Raw genomic sequence first — 12,500 nt, 5'->3', positions numbered from 1 at the left:
TAGGGGAATTGCCAACCTACATCACGCATGATGTCACACGAGTTCAACTGCGCATACCGGTTGCAAAAAAAGACCAATTGCAATAGCAAATATGTCATGTTAGACGGTAAAAAACCAAATTCGAAAGTCCAAAAATAGAAAACTTAAATTTTACCATACACCACACTGCTTTTAATGCCAACCGCAGACATCTCTGGCTAACAGCCATCATACACTCTCAGAAATAAAGGTACACAAGCTATCACTGGGGTGGTACCTTTTCAAAAGGTACACATTTGTACTTGAAGGGTCCATATTGGTACCTCAAAACAATATATTAGTACCTAAACATTTTAAGAGAGACAATTTTGTACTTTTTAGCTGGTCATCTCCCAGCCTGTGTGACTTTCGCTGTGTAAAACATATGCTGGAATAGTTGGCGGTTTATTCCGCTGTGGCGACCCTTGATAAATAAAGGGACTGAGCCAAAGGAAAATGAATGAATGAATGCATAAAAACAAGCTTCCATATATAAGTGTTGCATTGCTAGCGTTATTTTCAGATTTGGTGTAGGCTTTAGCAGATTTAGTGAGACGTCTCTTCTGTTGTGCTTAGCAGATCCAGTAGCATTTTGTGTGAGCATTTGACAGCGTGCCATTCTCTTCCTTTGGAAAGTGCTGGATCTGAAATTACGCTCAATTATTAATCGCGTAGACAGCAAGTAATTACTATCAGTCATTGGCTGATCCCGTTTCCAGATCGCCCTTATAGTTCCTCCAAAGCTTTGAATCCAAACAAACAATGGAGGAGCGGTTCGGGTTTCAGCATGCCGCCTTGCCGTTATGACACCGGAGCCGGCTTCATCTTCTCGCTCCTGTCTCCTGCTTCAATAATGCATTCAGATATTATTCTCCTCCCCAAAAATCTCGGCCTTTGATCTAATAGGTCTTTCAGCCTCATGATGCAATAGAAAATGATCCAATCCAAGCCTTTTGATCCTCGTCCGGATTATGTTGCTGATGTCTTTCCCCTTTTCCCACTCGACATCTGACTATATGTGAAGGTGGTGGACCAATTCATGCTTCTAAAAACACAAGATGCAGATGTTCACCCACATGAAAATAATACTACAGTAATTGGTAGTAAATACAGTAGTGTTTTTGAACCATACTATAGTACGGCACTTAAATTAAACTGGTGATTCTTTAGTTGCCATGGTAAAATGATAACTATAATCTTTGATCTCTCCTGGTCATTCTAAATTTGCCATGGTAACATGACAACTAGTCATCGATCTATTGTGGTGATTTTATAGTTGCCATGGTAACACAATCTATATTCAATAGTCTGTTTTGCTGATTCTGAAGTTGCTATGGTAACACAACAACTATAGTAATTAATCTGTTGTTGTGATTCAATAGTTGCTATGGTAACAACAACTATACTCATTGATCTGTTGTGGTGATTCTATAGTTGCTATGGTAACATCAGTTATAGTCATTGATCTGTTGTGGTGATTCTATAGTTACTATGGTAACACAACAACTATACTTAATCTGTTGTGGTGATTCTATAGTTGCAATGGTAACATAACGACTATAGTAATTAATCTGTTGTGGTGATTCTATAGTTGCTATAGTAACACAACAACTATAGTCATTGATCTGTTGTGGCGATTGTAGTTGCTATGGTAACACAATAATCATAGTCATTGATGTGTTGTGGTGATTCCATAGTTGCTATGGTCATACAATAATCATAGTCACTGATCTGCTGTGGCGATTCTATAGTTGCTATGGTAACAACAATTATAGTCATTGATCTGCCGTGGCGATTCTATAGTTTCCATGGTAACACAACAACTACAGTAGTTATTCTGTTGTGACGATTCTATAGTTGCTATGGTATCACAACAATTATAGTCATTGATCTGTTGTGGTGATTCTATAGTTGCTATGGTAACGACAACTATAGTCATTGATCTGTTGTAGCAATTCTGTAGTTGCTATGGTAACAACAACACCTATAGGCAGTGTTGCTCACTGTTATGTTGTGGTGATTCTATAGTTGCTATGGTAACGACACCTATATTCGCTGATCCGTTGTGGTGATTCTATAGTTGCTATGGTAACAACACCTATATTCACTGGTCTGTTGTGGTGATTCTATAGTTGCTATGGTAACAACACCTATATTCGCTGATCCGTTGTGGTGATTCTATAGTTGCTATGGTAACAACACCTATATTCACTGGTCTGTTGTGGTGATTCTATAGTTGCTATGGTAACAACACCTATATTCACTGATCTGTTGTGGTGATTTTATAGTTGCTATGGTAACAACACCTATATTCACTGATCTGTTGTGGTGATTCTATAGTTGCTATGGTAACAACACCTATATTCACTGATCTGTTGGGGTGATTCTATAGTTGCTATGGTAACAACAATTATAGTAACAACAATTATGTTCATTGATCTGTTGTGGTGATTCTATAGTTGCCATGGTATAGTAATATAATAAACTCAACATAATTTCCACAGCTTCCGAGGTCCACATATTGATAAACACTGTTATGACAGCTGTTTTAACTTTAAGTTATGATCCAACTGCTTCTTGTCATAGTTATGAAACAGTTTGACAATAAGCAGAACATGGTCATGGGCCAATGACATCACCCCATTGTAATGGCTTATATTGACGTTTTCTACAACTATAGGGTGTATTATTCTCCAATACACCACAGTTTAGTGTATTAAATACTACAGTATACTTCAGTAGTCTATCAGTTCACTATAGTTTACACTACAGCATGATGCAGCATTCATTAAATATACAGTTGTACATACTATTATATATACAGTATGATACACTGCTATTGTATGGGTCAAAAACACTATAGTACGGTTCATGACCATAGTAATTTTTCATGAGGGAAGGCTGGATTGTTAACTCTGTAGTTAGTTTAGTCAGTCATATCAGTGTCCCCTGGGCTGGTTATTGTGTGAGGGATGAACAGATGAGGGTTAGTGTTGTTGATGTTGGCCATTGATAACACACTCTTCTCAGAGCTTCATCTTGTTAAAGACATCAGGGCTGAAGAGCAACTATTCAAATATAAGTGAACCACCATAGTCAACTTAGCTTCAGTTAATGACTCTTTTGTATAGGGGAATTCAAGCTAAAACCATTTTAATGTCATCTTACTACATTAAAATTATTAATACAATGGTAGTGTTGCTATTTTATATTTCAAATGGTTTCCTTTTCCAAATTGTCATCAGATGTTACTTTGAAAAATAAAATGGCAACACCACTGTTGTAAAATAGTGATACTGCTAATACTAGAGGCCGACTGATATGTTTTTTTTAAGGGGAGGAGGGTTTCAATACCAATACTGGGTATTTTAAAGGGCCGTGAAACCCCTCGTTTCAGCAGGGTGTTTTCACACCTCTACTTTGGAAAAAGTCAGAAAAGTGGGCGTGTCCAGCTTTGTTTAGGGGGGAGTGTAGGAGGAAGAAAAGAGGCATGGTGTGGGAGTGTCTATTTGGGCGCGCTGACTTTAAGAGTACGCACACGCACACTCACTCACGCACGCGCGCGCGCACACACACACACACACACACACACACACACACACACACACACACACACACACACACACACACACACACACACACACACACACACACACACACACACACAAACACAAACACAAACACAAACACAAACACAAACACAAACACACACACACACACGGGACAAAGTGATTGTGTTTACATGGACATCTGTAGTCTAATTATTTGCCAAATTATTAAATGGTGGACTTTAACTGCAGTTTGGTTCTTTCATTCAGGGAATTCATTCATGCCCCTCGCGACAAACAAGATATTTGATTCGAGGAACTGCTCTAAGCGTATATTTTTCATGCAATGTTTAATTCCGCATGGCGAAGGAGAGAAAGAAAAAACCTCCGCATTTCCCGGAAACTTAGATGCACTCGGCAGGTAGTGTCAGAAAGCCGCGTGTGTTATTCCGGTCACTAAATGTGGTGAAAATCCTACACGAGGGTAAAGTTTGGTTGTGATGCTAACATGTTTACACTCGGTGCAATAGTTAACTTAGTTCGATACGAACAAACTGAATAAACAAAGAGCACTGATCGCTCACTTACCAAATCTGTGGAGGCAGGACAATCACCAGCAACTAGAGCCGCGTCTTTATGAAGAGGAGACTAACGTTACAAGCGAATCCGGATCTCAGCATTTGCAGATGAGAACAGCTCTCAGCTAAACAATAATCCTCCTTAGACACGTAAGTTATTGTAGTCGAGCGTCGCGTACACTGTTAATCCACACGTCACTTCAGCTGCGCTCTCACAGAGAGAAAATGAAAACAAAACTTAACTGCAGCAAACTATAAAAGCAACACTTCACGCTTGTTTCGCCAACACAACGTGGCGTCTCTGTCGTCTAAACACTGTGACAGTAATGAATATTAATGAAGTTGCACAATAGAGCGCGCTGATTGGTTTGAACCAAGCTTTACTCATGCATTAATGCATCACACTGTAAGACGTAATAAGACTCACTCTGGCACAGACGTCCAGTCTGCACGCTGGAATACAGGCTATTATGTCATGACCGTGACGCAGCTTCAAAAATTCGTTTCAAACAGGAAGTACGAATTTGCTTGAAATAACGCAAAAACAACCGATTTACACTTTTTTAGTGAAATATAGGTGTCCTAATAGTGTTTTTAGCAGTGTGGGACACATATACCACTGTCAACAGCTCAAAACATGTGTTTAGGCATTTCGTGACCCTTTCAAAATACAGATATCGATACATCGGCTGAGATTACAATACAAGTCAAAAGGACACTTATGCCGAGTATAGACTGCATGATTTTAGACCCGATGCTTGAAATCACAAATTGTAAATCGGTGCTCGTTCACATGAATAACAATCTCACAGTATCAACTATCAAAGACGCCATCTTAAAGAATCACCAATAAATCGCCGATACACATCAGATATTTGGCATGCTACACATTTTTAGCTGTCGGCAATTCAAAATCATGACGTGTGAAATGTTATCTAATTGAAAATGACATCGGCGATCACCTACAGCCAATGAGAGAGCAGCATCCACTAGTGTAGGTATCTGCAGGCCAGCGGGAGGTTGGGGGAGAAGTTAAAGGGCTTGTTTTTTAGTCTGTTTGGACCTAAGAAATGAAGACTAGTGTAAATTTGACAGGAGCACTGTGTCTGTTTGACATGTCATCTGAGTAATACCATAACCGGATTCAATACGAAAATGTTTGAGAGCCAATTCCCTTTAAAAACGAGGTGAGCAGCTTTTTCTACCCCACTAAAGGCTTTTTTCTCATTCATTCATTCTCTTGTCGGCTTAGTCCCTTTATTAATCCGGGGTCGCCACAGTGGAATGAACCGCCAACTTATCCAGCAAGTTTTTACGCTGTGGATGCCCTTCCAGCCACAACCCATCTCTGGGAAACATCAGCACACACATTCACACACACACTCATACAGTACGGACAATTTAGCCTACCCAATTCACCTGTACCGCATGTTTTTGGACTGTGAGGGAAACCGGAGCACCCAGAGGAAACCCAAGCGAAGGCAAGGAAAACATGCAAACTCCACACAGAAACGCCAACTGAGCCGAGGTTCGAACCAGCGACCCAGCAACCTTCTTGCTGTGAGGCAACAGCACTACCTACTGCGTCACTGCCTCGCCCTTCTTTCTCATTATGTAGGTAATAATAAAATATATACTACATGTCCTCTCATTGTTTTAATGTCACTTCTTGTGTTTGTTTGTGAGACGTAGAACATGCAAACTCCACACAGAGATGCCAACTGGCCCAGCCGGGACTCAAACCAATGATCTTCTTGCTGTGAGGCACCGATGCTAACCCTTAAGCTGCTGTGTTGCCTGTCTTATCCCTTCCAGTGTATTACTTGATCTGCTTTAATTCTGTTTGAATTATTAACAATTTATGCGCATCCCATATATATACACAGAAATATTTACATGCAGCAAAAGAGTTTGAGTGTGTCCCATCAGCTGCTCTGCTCTGCAGTTTGTTCATTTACATAGTAATGATGTTTTGTGTGTTTCAGATGCATTATTCACGGTTTCCTAATGTTTTATTTTTCTCCGAATCTCTCCAAAGACGCACATAAATTCACAATGGAGAGAAATGGTCTGATGTTCAATACGAATGACGGCCATAAAAAACATAAAAACCGTAATCAACCTGCTGACAGCATAATGCATATTGGTGAAATATCTCCGGATTTAAAGCCATAGTATCAGCATAACCTCATTTAATCCACTGCCAGATGATTCTTCAGTGTATTGAGGTCTATATGCAGATGCGACCCCTGAGTAAAACCCCTCTTACAGCTAAATAAACCCCTCGGCTGCTTTGACCCAGTTCCGGACCTCAACGTTCATATGGTGCTCAGGTTCTGGCTTTCACTAAACACATAATGCTGTCATTGTTGCTTTGCTTAAAGACATAACAGAAAACAAATAAACTACGAATAAAAAAAAATGCTAAACAGAATTAGAAGCTTTTATAATAATATTATAATTGTATAATATGTTTATTATGTATTTTATTTATATTGAAACATACTATTTTTGATTTTCAATCATTTTCTTTTTGGGCGTAGTCCCTTTATTAATCAGAGGTTGCACACAGCGGAATGAACCGCCAACTTATCCAGCATATTTTTTAAGCAGCGGATACCCTTCCAACTGCAACCCATCACTGGGAAACACCCATACTCATTCACACACATACACTATGGACAATTTAGCTTACACAATTCATCCATAGCGCATGTGTTTGGACTGGGGGGGGAAAGCAGAGCACCCAGAGGAAAACATGCAAACTCCACACAGAAATGCCAACTGATTCAGGCAAGGCTCAAACCAGCGACTTACTTGCTGTGAGACGACAGTGCCAATATAATTATTATATTATACTTTATATAATTAATATATATATATAACCCACACTCCCATCCCGGACGAGCCCCCATGTGTAACCCACTGGTCCTATTGCAGACAAAGCGGTGTGAGCTGAAACCGGCTAGTCTTTGAATAACCGACACTATGGAGGCCATAGTCTTTAACCTCTTTGTAAGAGCAGCAACTGACTATGGTAGAAAGAAAGAATCGCCGGTTCGATCCTAGGTTAGACCGGGTTGGGTGCCGTGGTACCAGTATTTCATATATATATATATATATATACACACATACAATATATATATATATATATATATATATATATATATATATATATATATATATATATATATATATATATATATATATATTGTGTATATATATATATATATATATATATATATATATATATATATATATATACACATACAATATATATATATATATATATATATATATATATATATATACAGTATATAAATATATATATATATATATATATATATATATATATATATATTTATTTATACTGTACTGTATATATATATATATATATATATATATATATATATATATATATATATATATATATATATATATATATATATATATATATATATATATATATATATATATATTATACACAATATTATACACAATATATATATTATACACAATATATATATATATATATATATATATATATATATATATATATATATATATATATATATATATATATATATATATATATATATATTTTATATATATATATTTTATATATCCGGGAGTTTTTCAGGAGACTGAAAAATACGGGAGATGGGCGGGAGATGGGTCTGAAATACAGGAGACTCCCGGGAAAAACGGGAGTGTTGGCAGGTATGATTTAACCCAAAGCATGAAGTTGTTGACAAGCATCACAGAGCTGGTACAAATACAAGCATTTAAGTGTCTTCAGTTGTGTATTTTTATTTTGTTAATAGCTTTTCGCGCTGTGGTTCACTCTCTCACACTGCTCCAGCGCAGGATTTACATTCAGATTAATGCAATGATAAAATTCATACATGACTTCACACTGTACTAAGTCACGTCTGTGTGGATTTCGTCAAGACATATTCCCTTTACAACTCGATCAACTCGATCTCTCAACATGTATGAAGAATAAAAACCTGCCATAAGAAACACCGCGCCGATCTTAGTTTGGATTGAACACAAGCAGAGGTGGGGGGTGTAGTAGTGAAAAGTGAAAGTAACCGCCCACATTACGTCAGTAGTGGACCAAGTTGAAACCACAGGCAGTCAGGTAATACAGAGAGTGAATCATTACTGATGAGTTTCACCTGTAGAGTTTATGCGTTCCAGTAAAACATATACAAATGAAATGGACTGGGTGCTTTTTAAAATAAATGACGGTGAATGAAAGTCAAACTGGTGATCGGTCTGACAAAAAAGTGCCCTTCTGAATCAAAACAGCAGGATGCTTTCCTGGATCTGTCACTTTCTTAGAAGACACTACTGACTATGCTTACATGGACATCTGTAGTCATTTGCCTTAATAGACAATAATATAATGAAGGTGTTTACGTGAAGTGCTTTTATGTAGGAGTTTCCTGTATTTTTGGGTGACTTTAACTGCAGTTCAGCAGTTTCACTTTCACTCATGAACATTTCATTCATGCCCCCGTGACAAACTGGGGTATTAGATGCAAATAAGGAGTAAGGACTGGTGAGAGTGGTATGGAATTTAATAACGCACGCCAAATGGAAAGAAAAAAAACTACCGCATTTCACAATGTGTGTGTGTGGTCCTTTACTGACAGCCGTGTGTGTGGATCTTGTGGGAAAATATGGCGAAAAGTCCGACATGATGGTAATAGTTTATTTGCTGTGTTTACTTCAGTAATGCCACTAATATCTGCATACTCCACATGTCTTAATTCTGTTTAGTTCACTGATGACTTTAGTCAGATTAAGGTGCTCAAATGAGCTTATGTAGGCCTACAGTTCAACATTCATGTTTAACTGAATAAACACTTAGTAAACACATGTACATCTTGTTGAACATCATTTATTTTCATCACCTATTATCATAGTGTTGCATGCTGTTGCAAACAATTTATTTGTGTAGAATTTAAACAAACAAATTAAATTTGATAATGTTCAACTTAATTTGTTTGTTTAAATTCAGCCCAAATAAATTGTTTACAACCACTTAACATAAAACAATTGAGTAAATCCAAAGAATCATCTTTGAATATTTTTTTTCATTGCATTTTCTCCAGCCGTTTGTGATGCATTTAAGAAACAGGAGATAAGCCCCTGGTCTGATGCGCCACCTGGCTTGAGAAACCCGCTCTCAAAGACTTACTTTTAGTCATTGTTTGGGTTGCACAAATATTCTGAATGCCTTCAGCAGAATGAAAATGAGCCATTTGAATCTAGATTAATTCCAAGATTACAGTGAGATTAATCTAGATAAAAAAAAAAATCTATGCCACTTATAGTATATATATATTTATATGTATATATATATATATATATATTTATATATATATATTTATATATATATATATATATATATATATATATATATATATATATATATATATATATATATTTATATATATATATATATATATATATATATATATATATATTTATATATATATATATATATATATTTATATATATATATATATATATTTATATATATATATATATATTTATATATATATATATATATATATATATATTTATATATATATATATATATATATATATATATTTATATATTTATATATATATATATATATATATATATTTATATATATATATATATATATATATATATATATATATATATATATATATATATGTATATATATATATATATATATATATACATATATATATATATACATATATATATATATTTATATATATATATATATATATATATATATATATATATATATATATATATATATATACATATATATATATATACATATATATATATATTTATATATACATATATATATATATTTATATATATATATATATATATATATATATATATATATATATATATATATAWTTATATATATATATATATATATATATATATATATATATATATATATATATATATATATATATATATATATATATATATATATATATATATATATATATATATATATATATATATATATATATATATATATATATATATATATACATATATATATATATATATATATATATAAAACTTTCATATGGACATTATCTGTGACCTGCTGTTGATCATCATTAAAAATAAGTAAATAAATAAATTAAAAAGAAAAGCAACTGTAAATAATGCACTGAGAGTGAAGTTAAAAATTGCATGCTAATGAGCAGTTTCAGTTATTGCCATTCTGCTCCAAAGTAGCTTGAACACTTGCTTCAAAGCTAAAAAAAATCATTTGACAACATTTGTCCAGAAAAATGATTGCTAATGGAAGACTACAGGGAAGAACTGAAGTCAGAGCATTACTGTAAACATGACTGTAGTTCAGTTACACAAACAGAGTCTGCATGATCATCAGTGTTAATGGACCACCGGCTACAGACGCACTTCATAATTAGTTTTCAGATGGAGCTTTGTTTGAACTGTGTGTGTGTCTGACAGAGAATAGAGAAGAATAGAGATTAAACACTCCTGAATGCACCATCAGATTAAGATTAGCACCGCATCTCTGACTCGATTCAGGCTGGAAAATAAGCCTGATACTGATATTAGTGGGTCAGGAGCACAGCAGGTTTGAGGATTTCAGCATCTGGCGGATAAATGAGCGCATACAGTCCTTCCATACAGAACACAAGCTGCTATTTCAAGTCATTAAAAGCTGAAATTCATCAGCATGAAACATGTGTGAAAGCCTACAGTACATGATTAAATGATTAATGCTTAAAATAATGTATATTCTTAGCATGACTTACAAGTTTAAGCAGGATCTTTGCATGTTTCAGACATGTTTTATATATTTTGTCTATAAAAGATAGTGTATGCATGTATATAAGAAAAAAATATAGATTGAATTATGAAATAATTGTAAATAAAATAAGGTTTTTATTTTAAAGATATTTCATGGAATATTTTTTGAGTAGCTGTTTTATTGTCATGAAATTTGCATAGTAATGTAGTTAATATGACTGTTTTAGCATGTTTTAGAACACTTTTAGCATATTGCTACCATGTTTTAGCATGCTACTAATATGTTGCTTGCATGCTTTAGCATACAATTAAGATGTTTTACCAAGTTGCTAACACATTGTTAACACTGTGTGAACATGATAATGTATGCTAGCATGGTGTTAGCGCATACTACATGTTCCTTCAAGTTGCTAACATGTTTCTAGCAAATTAAGCATTTAGCTCGCACATTTTTGACATTAAAGTTGCATTGTTTTATTGACATAATATAGGGATATTATTGTATAAATGTAGTTGATATGACAGTTTTAGCACATTTTAGAACAACTTTAGTTTATTGCTACCATTGCACAATGTTTAACATGCTACTAACATGTTGCTAACATGCTTTAGCATACAATTAAGATTGTTTTGTAATGTTGCCAAGATTTTAGAGTGTTTACATGTTTGAGCATGATGTTAACATGTTACAGGGCATGTTTTACCAAGTTGCTAACACATTGTTAACATGACGTGAACATGATAATGTAAACTAGCATAGTGTAAGCAAATATTAACATGTTCATTCATGTTGCTAACATATTTATAGCACATTAAGAATTTTGCTCGCACATTTTTGACACCAAGGTTACATTGTTTTATTGGCATAAAACTGACAAAGTTTTGTATGAATGTAGTTGATACTACAGTTTTAGAACTCTTTTAGCATATTGCTACTATGTTGTAGCATGCTACTAAAATGTTGTTAGCATGCTTTAGCATACAATTTAAATTGCTTTGTAATGTTGCTACATTTTAGATCGTTTACATGTTTGAGCATGACATTAACGTGTTACAGGGCATAATTTTTCAAGTCGCTAACACTGTGTGAACATGATAATGTATGCTAGTATAGTGTTAGCACATTAAGATGTTCATTCATGTTGCCAACATGTTTCTAGCACATAAAAAATTTTGCTCACACCTTTTTGACATTAAAGTTGCATTGTTTTATTGACATAAAATTGGGATAGTATTGTATGAATTTAATTAATATGACAGCTTTAGCACATTTTAAAACACCTTTAGTATATTGCTAACATGGTTAACATGCTACTAACATGTTGCTAGCATGCTTTAGCATACAATTTAGATTGTTTTGTAATTTCGCTAACATTTTAGAGTGTGTAAATGTTTGAGCATGATGTTAACATGTTACTATCATGTTTTACCAAGTTGCTAATACATTGTTAACATGACGTTCACATGATAATGTACATTAGCATAGTGTTAACGTATACCAACATGTTCATTCATGTGGCTAACATGTTTCCAGCA

Source organism: Danio rerio, chromosome 11 (assembly GCF_049306965.1).
Source record: "Danio rerio strain Tuebingen ecotype United States chromosome 11, GRCz12tu, whole genome shotgun sequence".
NCBI lineage: Eukaryota > Metazoa > Chordata > Actinopteri > Cypriniformes > Danionidae > Danio > Danio rerio.
Note: the sequence above shows the minus strand (reverse complement) of the source record.